The sequence below is a fragment of the Lupinus angustifolius genome, chromosome LG17 (genome assembly GCF_001865875.1).
Source record: "Lupinus angustifolius cultivar Tanjil chromosome LG17, LupAngTanjil_v1.0, whole genome shotgun sequence".
Taxonomy (NCBI): Eukaryota; Viridiplantae; Streptophyta; class Magnoliopsida; order Fabales; family Fabaceae; genus Lupinus; species Lupinus angustifolius.
The window spans coordinates 17,773,278-17,785,509 of NC_032025.1; the positions used below are offsets into that span (position 1 = coordinate 17,773,278).

A 12,232-nucleotide genomic window follows, 5' to 3' on the forward strand; every position below is an offset into this window, starting at 1 on the left:
ATACATGAACAAATAGTTTCCCTAAAAGCAGTGATTGTTAAAACTAGAGCTGACAAAATGGGCAGGCCCAATCGGCCCGGCCCGCCGAAGCCCGAAAATTTATAGGGCTTGGGTATCATTTTAGGTACTTTTTATTAAATCCGGATATTTTAGCTCGATCCGGCCGAACTATTATAAATCCGGGCTCGGGCCGGGCTTACCTGGGCGAGTTCGGGCTACCCGTTTTACTTATATGTTTTAAACTTTTTTGAGACTTTTGACTCGGTAATAAGCACTAAATGAAAATTTACAAAACAAGTTATAATAAAAAATAGATAATAATATTATGTTATTGTGTATTTAATTAGATTTAACTTTTACCACAAAAATATAATAAAGAAAATAACGTTTATAACAAAACTAAAATCAACACAAATTGTTTATCATAGAGAACTCCACCAAATATAATATAATAGTTCACAATGAAAGTGTTGACAAAGAACATACAAAAGATATTATCTTTGTTAGTATCCAAATGTTTATATATTAAAGTGAATTTACAAATTATATTGTGTTAGAGAGTGAGAATCCAATAGAAATGAGAGATTTAATAAAATAGTTATGTTAAAAATCATACATGTGGACTTAACATCACGTCTTAATTCAAACACAATGCATAAGTCTATAAGTTTGGTTGCATTTGGCATAACAAATATGTTAAGAAAAGTTATACATTAATATCAAATGATACATATTTTTTTAATAGATTAAATGTTAAAATTTTAAAAAAATATTTTTTGGTTTATGCGGGCCAGCCCGCCACAACCCGCAACCCGCTTAGGGCGGGTTTGGGCTACCATTTGATATGCATAAATTATATCCGGACTTTTTAGCCCGACTCGTTTTAGCCCGAACCTGATGTGGGCTAGCCCGAACCCGTCCAGGTAGCCCGTTTTGACACCTCTAGTTAAAACTCAAGCGTTCTCAAAGAAGAACTGAATCCTCACGGTCACAAAAAGTATCCAGGATATCATCCACAACATTATTACATCAAATACATTAAGGTGAACTAGCATATTTCTCGTGTATTTGAGTAGATATGTTGGTAGGGATTCATGAGCAATGAGCCAACAAGCAAACTTAACTCTTACGGGATCTGAAGTTTTCACAACCAGCGTTAGGAAGACATGAACCGCCTACTCTATCGTTAAAATTCAACCACCAATATCCTGGATTTTCAGTGTAGCTCCTAGTCGAATGGTTCTTCCAACCTAGTTGTCATCTACATGTGAGGTTGCCATCGAAATTGAAATATTGTCAATAATTTTCTCACCAGAGTGAGTAGCATTGTTGATAAAGCATTAAGGTTCCAAGAACATTCTCCAAAGATCCTTAACATGCACTAGAGTATCAAAAATGTTAACAAAATCCACCATAGTGCATAACTTGCCTAACCCAATTCAATTATCATACTAGAAGGAGTTTTCATTACTTCCTAACTTCAATTTAAATCATTCTCTAAGATTAGATTTAATTTTCACAATAGTCTTCCAAATTGTTGAAGCAAAAGGTTTACTAGGGGAAAACAACATAAAACATCTCCTTAGGTATTTCTCTATAAAAATATTGCACCATATTTATTACTATTCTGGACCATATTTCGGCTTAACTTTTCAAGAAGAGAGATATTTGCTAGTGGGAGTCTTGAATCCTAATACCTCCATCTCTCTTGTGTTTAGTAGTGACATCACATTTAACCATATTGTTACTTCACTTGCTAACATCATAACTCCATATAAAGTTCTTGGACATTTGATCGATCTTATTACATGCACTTTGGTAGAGCCACATGCTTTGCATGGAATATGTCAGTGTGGAAGGATTGACATCTAAGCAGTCAAGCACATCTTAATATTCTCTATCAACAGGTTAAAGTTAGATCTAGAATTCCTTCCTTGGATAAGAAGAATTCCAAAGTACCTAGGCTTGGAATGACACGTATACCTCAAATGCTTATAAAATTGGTTTTCCTCCTCCTGTACACGTTCTTGGAGAAAATGAACTTAGACTTAGTCACATATACATCCATACTTAATGTCTAACAAAAATAATAGCGAGTAGATGTGAGTATTCTAACCTGAGAAATTGAGGTTTTACAGAATAAAAAGAATGTCATCTGCGAACAACAAATGCGAGATGTGTGGTCTTCCACTATAAGGTCTAACTAGATGCCACACACCGACATCCACTCTTTGTTGTATGATAAATGCCAATTTTCCATGCATAGAACAAACAAATATGGGGCATCGAGTCATCCTAGTGGAGGCCCCTAAATGGTTTAAAACTATCCAACCACGAGTTGTTCTAAAGAAGAGACATATTATCAGATTTCATATACCAAGAAATCTCAGTTAATTCTATAATATGAATTTCCATATCCAACTTAATTGCCATTTAGTTTGATTGAACAAACTTTATGAAATCTAAATGGTCCAATCTTCAATAGATAAGGTTCGATGAACAAACTTTATAAAAACAATTATAGATAGAAACAATAATAAACAAGGGCCCAACCGGGTTCGAACTAGTGACCTCTTGATTTGCAGTCAAATGCTCTACCACTGAGCTATGGACCCTTCATGAAGAGAATTTACTTAACTATACATTAAATTATTTTTAATAAATTATATTATTTTTCTTCAGTTATATGTTATCATTATATTTACCTTATAATTCTAAATATACCATATCCCCTTAGTGAAGATGAATTCTTAAACTAAAAGCAAAGAGGTATGGATTATCTTGTCACAAATTTATGAACTTTCAAAATTCTTCGGATACATGTTGAACTCCAGAAGAGGAATGAAAATCTATGAAGTTCGTTCAAGAACTGTAGATAAAACTCAACAAGTAATAGTGAAAAGTTCAAGATAGTCTCTAGATATGTGGTACTACTCAATATATGTATAATATTTCTGGCACAAATTGAATAATTTCCCTCTTTTAATATTGATTGAAAGATAATCCTTTATTACTTCAAATACTACAAGTATTAACTCATCTTCAGATAACTTATAAGTATTCCTTATTCTACGTGTAACTTAGATTTTTCACCTTACCCCTCTTTAGGTAACATAAAGTATTCTCACCTCTCCACACAAGCAATATAACATATTATATTGTTAGTGTAGATTTGATTCTGCTCACACAATGAGAATCTAACATTTCCTATATCAATAATAAAGCTTGTTAAACTTTATTCCAGAACAAATAAGTAGAGCTTGTTAAGCTATATTGTTCTTCTATATTCTATACTCTTTCTAAGTATTTCCTTTTAGTTCAACTCAACTTCTTTCCCATTTTTTGATTTTTACCAGAGTCGTGTACAAATATGTACAGAGAGATAGAGAGAGGAATGCAACAACATACTTGTATGTGTATTCCTACAAAATGTCTATCTTGAATTATCTTCGAGATTGATTCTATCCATTTTGAGAAGTTTTTTAATATTTTTTGCATCAATTTTACTTTTTAGTGTTCCTTGATATGTTATTCTTGATTTTCTACTTAATGTGTAAACTTTGTCGTCTAAAAAAGTAAAAAAAAATCATTATCACAAACTCTAGTCAAAATTTAAATATAAATAATTAAAGCAAGGGAAAAAGATCTATCTTAAAGATCTGGACTACTTCTATAGGAACACTATCCCAGACCTACAAGCTATCTTAAGCGGTTGTTTTAATCTTTGACATAAAATCTACCAAGATATTGTCCTCTCTCAAAACACGATGAATTTGAACATCCCAATCTTCTGTAATTAAATGATGAATGTTATTAACAACATGAGCAAAACAATGGATGTGAATATGGAAACTCTTAGATATGATATTTATTGCCTCTAAACAATCTTTTTCCAAGATTAAATTAAGATGACCCAAATTTTGTAACAACCTTAGGTAATAACTGGAAATTCAGCAAGGATAGAAGATCCAACACCAAAGTTAACTGAAAACCCAAAAATCCAATGTGTGTCACGATTTCAGATCATCCCTCCACCAATGATCAAATTATCATCCACTTTACAACTTCTATCCATATTGAGCTTCAAAACTTCATTCTCTTGTTTGCACCACTTGACACTTAGTTGATGATCTTCTGTAGAATATTAATCTAGGTTACTCCAATCTCTGATATCTTAATGGAAACATTTTGCAACATAACCAACATCCCAAGAGATATTCCCAAAGATAAAGTTATTCTTCCACATTCAAATACACCAGACTGGTAGAAATAATTTCCCATGAGGACGTCAAGAATTCTCCACTAGCCAATACATGAACAAATGGTTTCCCCGAAAGCACTAATTGTTAAAACTCAGGCGTTGCCAAAGAAGAACTAAATCCTCACAGTCACAAAAAGTATGTAGGATATCCTCCCCAACGTTATTATATCAAATACACAAAAGTGAACTAGCCATATTTCTTGGGTATCTAAGTAGATATGTTGGCAAGGATTCATGAGCAATGAGCCATCAAACAAACTTAACTTTTTTGGGATATGAAGTTTCCACAACCAGCCTCAAGAAGGCATGGCCAACTCCATCATTAGACTTCAACCACCAATATCTCGGATTTTCTATGTAACTCCTAGTGCAATGGTTCTCCCAAACCTAGTTGTCATCTACATGTGAGGTTGTCATCGGAATTGAAATATTGTCAATAATATTTGTCTCCAGAGTGGGAAGCACTGTTGATAAAGCATTAAGGTTCCAAGAGCATTATCCAAAGATCCTTAACATGCACCAGAGTATATGAAATGTTAACAAAATTCACCATAGTGCATAACTTGCCTATCCTAATCCAATTATCAAACTAGAAGGAGTTTTCATTATTTAATAACTGCAATTTAAAGCCTTCTCGAAGATTTGTGTAACTTCCACAATACTCTTGAAAATTATTGAAACAAGAGGTTAGTAGGGGCAACAACATAAAACATCCCCTTAGGTACTTCTCTCTAAAAATATTGCACCACATTTATTGCTATCATAGGCCATATTTTGGCTAAATTTTCCAAGCATGGAGATTTTTTTATGCGGGATAGGTCATATTTTGACCACATTTAGTAATGACATATCCTTTAACAAGATTGATACTTTGCTTGATAACATCACAACTCCATATAAAGTTCTTGGACTTCTGATCAATCTCCTCACACACTATGGGGGAGCCACATGCTCTACATGGTATAGGTTTGTATGGAATGATCAACTTTTAAGCATCCAAACACATTTGAATCTTCTCTATCAACGAGTTAAAGTTAGATCTAGGGTTTCTTCCTTGGACAAGAGGAATTCCCAAGTACCTACTCGAGCTTGGAATGAAACGCATACCACAAATGCTCATAAAATTGGGTTTCCTCTTCCAAGACACGTTCTTGGAGAAAATGTACTTAGACTTAATCATATATACCTCCATACCTAATGCCTAACAAAAATAATATGGACTAGATGTGAGTATTCTATCTTAAGAAATTGAGGCTTCACACAACAAAATAACGTCATATGCGAACAACAAATGCGAGATAGGTGGTCTTCCACTATAGGGTTTAAATGGATGCCACACACCATAGTCCACTTTTTGTTGCATGAGAAATGCCAATTTTTACATGCATAGAACAAACAGATAGGGGGCATTAGACCATCCTTGTGGAGGCCCCTAGATGTCTAAAAATTATCAAACTGTAAGTCTTTCCAAAGAAGAGACACATTACCAAATTTCACACACTACATAATAAGTCTCATAACTATAGATGGTATGCTAAAATCCACCAAAGTCTGTTCCAAAAAATCTCAGTTAACCTATAAAAAATTATAGATAGAAATAAAAATAAATGAGGGCCCAACCGGGTTCGAACCGGTGACCTCTTGATCTGCAGTCAAATGCTCTACCACTGAGCTATGGACCCTATATGAAGATGGCTATATATAAAAATAGTTTTTCTTAATAAATAATATTATTTTCCTTAAATTGTTTGTTATCATTACATTTACCTTATAATTCTAAATGTATCATATCCCTTTTGTGAAGCTGAATTCTTGAACTAAAAGAAAAGGAGTGTGGGTTAACATGTTGCAAATTTTAAGAATTTTCAAAATTCTCCTGGTACATGTTGAACTCTAGAAGAGGAGTGGAAAGCTATGAAGTTTGTTCAAGGACTGAAACCTAAGATCAGAAATGTAGTGAGATTTTTTGAAATTAGATATTACTTTATATTCATAAAATATTTGATTGTGGATAAAACCCAAGAAGTAATAGAGACAACAATTCAAAAAGAAATGGCTAGTACATGATAAGAAAAGGAAGAAGAATTAGTTCAAACCAAAACATGATATTGGAAAAAGAGAGCAAGTCCAAAGAAAAGTTCAAGAGAGTCTCTAGATATGTGGAAGTGTTCATGGAAAAATACCTTTCCTTGTTGTACGATACAAAAGTTTTCATTGCACTCAAAGAAAACATATAACAATGGACTACCATAGACTAAAGATGAATATTTCATCTAGCCATAGTAAGGAAAAAGTTATTGAGTTAGACAATTTGATCGAAAGTACATGTATAATTAAGGAAAAATAATTGTAATATCTAATTTAGGAGCTATACACTTTATTATTTCTCAAAATGGTGTGGAAGAGTCAGACATCCATGTCACTAAGTTATTCTATGACTTGAAATGATTGATACTTGTGATTGCTAGAAATATTTCTAACCGATTCAATATACATTTTCGGTCTTGATGTTATTCTAGGTATATGGACAAGTTATCTCTCCATGGGTATATGGAATAGGAGTTACAACAATCCTATCCACTCTTAACACTAGAGATTAGGAGAGTTTGTTACTATGGATACAATAGAAACATTGCTACATTCCTTCATTTATGATTGACAAATCAACTTTATGGTCACCACAAGGATTCAATGTATAAAGTAGGATATAACATTTATGATGAAGAACACAAGAATTTAGTGTTCATAATCAAAGGAGCACAAAGGTTCTCCTCATCTCTACAAGAGATAAAAGATTTTCTAATACATATCATGTACTTTAGCATAGATCTATGGTTGTGAATTTTAAATTTAATTTAATTTACTTTTTGCATTACTTCAAAATTCCAAACAACATCATCAAGAAAATACAATGGTACAATATATGATGTAATAAGGTTGCATTTTTCACTTTATACTATTTTATCATGCTCGTTTCTAATTCAATAACTCACATGAGATAACAAATATACAAAGTGAAAATGATTAGATTTACCAACAAGATAGCTCTATCATATCATACTAGATCAACATGGTATTCAGTAAAATTTTGTTCTTAATCGTACTTGTTAGTTGAGTTTTTTTCGAGTATATATATATATATATATCTACAAATCCTGCAACCCATAATATTGTGACAAAATGTGTGTGGCTATTTATATTTAATAAGATGAATCCCCATCTATTAAGTTTGATGAGGTTGAACCACTTCAAAAAATTATTTTTGGGCTAAAGGCGTTGTATTTTTTTTTCTCTGAATTTGAGTTCGGAAAATTTTGAAACAAACTTATGTACAAAACCTAGACATGAATTTTATACAGTAATTCCATTAATGATATTAAAATATCATTGTCATACCTAATGCTTTAAGTAAAATAATTGATAATATTTTAAAAAGTAGGAAATTCATTAATGCCAAAATCTTAGCTATTTAGTAAAGGAATGAAATTCCATCACCATTTTGGAAAATAATTATTATCAAATACCACAAAAATATGTCTTTAATAAACAACAATTTGGAACAAATTACAAAAATAATAATACAAAAATAATAAATTATAGCGACTATTTCCTCCTTTTGTACTAATCAAATTATAGTGATAGAAAAACTCCAAACAAATTATAGTGATAGAAAATCAAAAAGAGTTTTATTTGTAAAAATGATTAAGGATGAAGACATCCCACGAGCCTCCAATACATACGCCACATGACATTAGCGGTCGGAATTTTTGAGAAATTGAGAATCAAAATATGAATTTCAGTTCTCCTCATCTAGAAGATAGTCATCTGTTGAATTTATTCAAGTGTGAAGTCCCACATTAGATATGCAGGAAGGAGTGAAAGAGTTTATAAGAAGGAAAGGCTCATGGAACTAATGCCTTAAGGTTTTGGTTCAAGACGTGGTGTCTCACTTGTGACTCTTCACTCTTCTCATACCCATGTAACAATGGAACTCCCTGGTGGTTGGAGACTCCTCGGTCGCAGTCTGGTCCAATAAAGTTTTAGTTCAAGATGTGGTGTCTCACTTATGACTCTTCCCTCTTCCCATACTCGCAGTCTGGTCCAACATCCTCAGCCAAAATTGTTATGTTATATTTAATTGATATGATTATAATTATATTGCTAATCGATAAATTGGTTGTTATTTTCAACCAAACAGATTATTGAAAATAAGTATATAATATTGTCGAATCCACAAGCATTTGTTTGATATTCTTTTAATTAGCAGATTAAATAAATTTGGATTGAAAAATGTTTTGATTTATTGAAAGTATTAAAACTAAACTAATGCAAAAGTGGCAATTTAAAGATATTAGGTTGAGAAATGAAGATGTGAAGAAGATCTTTGTTTGTGACCTTGACACGTTTTTGACGAAGACACCAAGATCACCAAAAATAATAAAAAGGAAGAAGACTTTGAAGACATAGAAGATCAAGCTTCAAAACAAAATATATTTTAAGTCTTCAACATATACTTCTATCTTACGCTCTAAATATAGTTAGTAGCAATGCTCATTAAATGGAAAAATTGTTTTGAAAATAATTGAAAAACTTGAATAAAACAATTTTCAAAATGGTAAGTAACAAGTTACTTGACCTGAGTAACATGATACTTGGACTGTGTAATAGTAAGTAATAGGTTATTGGGACTGCGTAATAGGTTATTGGGACTGCGTAGCAGGTTACTTAAGTGAGTAATGAGTTACCCAACAAAATGAACACAAAGTACCGATTACTTAAAGGAGAAACCAATTACTCAATTGGGCACTAAGCTTCAGTAATCGGTTATAGGCTTTAGTAATCGGTTACACAAAGATGTTACAACAGATTTTCAAATCCAAAGCCAACAACTTTCTTCTAAAACGAATGTGTATCATTCTAATCGTGTGCTACCTTCTCATATGAGTATATTTGTTGATTGGAAACTTATTTAAAGGCATTGAATCATCCAATATATTAACCAATTCTTTCACACAACTTTCATATACAATTTTTTGCACTTTATCATGCAACTCTTATTCTAAACTTTCAGAATTTTCCGAAGTTGCATGAAAGTGTTTGGTCTAAAGTTTTTCAAACTTAAACACTACTTGAGCATTGTATATTAAGTGTAGAAAGAGCAAGATGATAGCAAGTTATAACATTTAATATCTTGTAAGGCAATCTTTCCCTTGAAATTATTCTTCATCCATTATTGTAAACTTTTCATCACAAGGGTGTGGTGAGAAAGGGAAGAGTGTACTTTGAAGCGCTTGTCTTCTAAGTTTGTGAGGCATTAGTGAATGTGTGATGTACAAGGAGTCTCGAGGAGAAAAATTGTAATTGCAACTCATAATATCACTAAAGAAATCTCATTTGATCCAAAAGTATTAGATGTAGTCTTCGGTTGACAAGAAGGTGAATGACTATAAAACATTTGGGTACTTGTCTCTCTTCTTCTTACTCTCTTTATCTTTATATTGATTATTTTTCTAAATTATTTTCAATGCAACATACTCTAATTTGCATAGCATAAAAATTGTCCATATAAAAGAGAAAACTAATCCCCCTTCTTACTTGGCATCTAATACTTACAATTGGCACCAGAGTTTAGTTTGGGTAAGTTATTCCCAAAGATCCAAAAATTTAGATGGCCTCTAGATCCTTATTGGGAGAAGGTTCCAATATCAATCACCCTCCAAGTTTCGTTGAAGAATGTTATGACTTCTAGAAAATAAGGATGAGAATCTTTATAGAATCTCAGGACCTTGATATGAGCAACACGATTGAAGAATGGTCTTATGAATCCTTCATCCTAATCAATGGTGTAAGGGACACCAAATCTAAATCTACCTAGAATAATGATGATAAAAGAAAGTACAATATGACCTTAGAGCCAAAAGTATCCTCACTCCAGCCCTAGGAATAGATGAGTTATTTATGGTGTCAATTTGCAAGTCTGAAAATGAGATGTGGGATACCCTAGAGACTACACATGAAGGGACTGAAAACGTTAAGTGTACTAGACTCAATACTCTTCCCAAGAGTATGAGATGTTCTGCATTCAACCAGGATAAAAGATACTTAATCTCTATTAGAGATTTACTTACCTTACAAACCACTTATTTGCAATTGGCAAGGTGTTGTCAAATAGTGACTTGAACTTGAAAGTTATTAGGTCATAACAAGAATATGGCAACCCAAAGTGACAGCCATTTTTGAAAAGAAAAGTCTTTCAAAAATGTCTTTGGTTGCACTTTTTGGAAAATTACAAGAACATGAGTTGGTATTGAGCCAACTTAATCCACGTGAAGATCAAGAAAAGAAGAAAAAGAATATTTCTCCAAAGGCAAAGAAGATATGGAAGATATAAACATGCTTGTGAAAATTTTCAACAAGTTCCTCAAGAAGAACAAAGGATCAAGGGCATGACAAACAAGAAGATTCAACAAAAGCAATGAGGCTTTCACTTCAAATCAAACTTCCAATTGTTTTGATTGTGGAAAACCTGGTCACATGAAGATAGACTATCCTACATTTATGTAGAATCCCTTCAAAAGGAAACCAGAAAGGAAGAATGGAAGACGTGCATACATAGCACGAGAGGGTAGTAACACAAGTTCAACTTAAGAACCAGAAAGTGAAGAATAAGCTCATCTCTCTAATAGCGTCTCATCATTCTGATGATGAGGAGGTTAGTGAATCTGAATTTTTATATAAGCCTTTATTTCTTGAAGAACCTTAGGCCACATTCCATTGCCTGAAGTTCAGCAAGGATGGGAGATTCAACACCAAAGCTAGCTGAAAACCCATAAATCCAATTTATGTTATGATAACGAATCATGCCTCCACAAATGATCAAATTATCATCAACGTCACAGCTTCCATCCATATTGAGCTTCAAAGCTTCATTTTCTTGTTTACAGCACTTGATACTTGGTTGAGGATCTTATGTAGAATATTAATCTAGGTAACCACAATCTCTTATATCTTGATAGACATTTTTGCAACATAACTGACATCCCAAGAGATATTCCCAAAGATAGAGTTATATCCCCACCTTCAGACGCACCAGACACTTACTAGAAATAATTTCTGATGATGATCTCAAGAATTATCCACTAGCCAATACATGAACAAATGGTTTTCCCAAAAGCACTGATTGTTAAAACTCAGGCATAGCCAAAGAAGAACTGAATCCTCATAGTCACAAAAAGTATACAAGATATCCTCCATAACATTATTACATCGAAGACGCTAAGGTGAACTAGTCGTATTTCTCGTATATCTTAGTAGATATGTTGGCAGGGATTCATTAGTAGTGACCCAACAAACAAACTTAACTTTTCGAGGATCTAAAGTTTCCACAATCAGCCTCAAGAAAGCATGGAACAACCAACTCCATCGTTATACTTCAACCACCAATATCGTGGATTTTCTATGTAACTCTGAGTGGCATGGTTCTCCAAAACCCAATTTTCATCTACATTTGAGGTTGTCGACAAAATTGAAATGTTGTTATTAATTTTTGTCACCCAAGTGTGTAGCATAGTTGATAAAGCATTAACGATCCAAGAGTATTCTCCAAAGATCCTTAACATGCATTATAGTATATATGAAATGTTAAAAAGTTCACCATAGTGCATAACTGGCCTATCCTAATTCAATTATCATACTAAAATGAGTTTTCATCACTTTAATAACTGCAATTTAAAGCCTTCTCAAAGATTTGTGTAACTTTCATAATACTTTTCCAAATTGTTGAAGCTAGAGGCTTATTATGGGAAAACAACATAAAACATCCCCTTAGGTACTTATCTCTAAAAATATTGCACCACATTTATTGCTATCCTAAGCCATATTTCGGGTTAATTTTCCAAGCAGGGAGAATTTTTTGTGCGGGAGTTACGAACCCCAATACCTCCATCTCTCTTGTTTTTAGTAATGACATCT

At 32.9% G+C, this 12,232-nt stretch overlaps 2 non-coding genes across 2 annotated transcripts; both read right to left on the bottom strand.

The window, feature by feature from the left end:
- Positions 2,544 to 2,615, bottom strand: TRNAC-GCA. Its single transcript has one exon. It is a non-coding gene; the product is annotated as a tRNA-Cys (tRNA).
- TRNAC-GCA lies at positions 5,872 to 5,943 on the bottom strand. Its single transcript has one exon. It is a non-coding gene; the product is annotated as a tRNA-Cys (tRNA).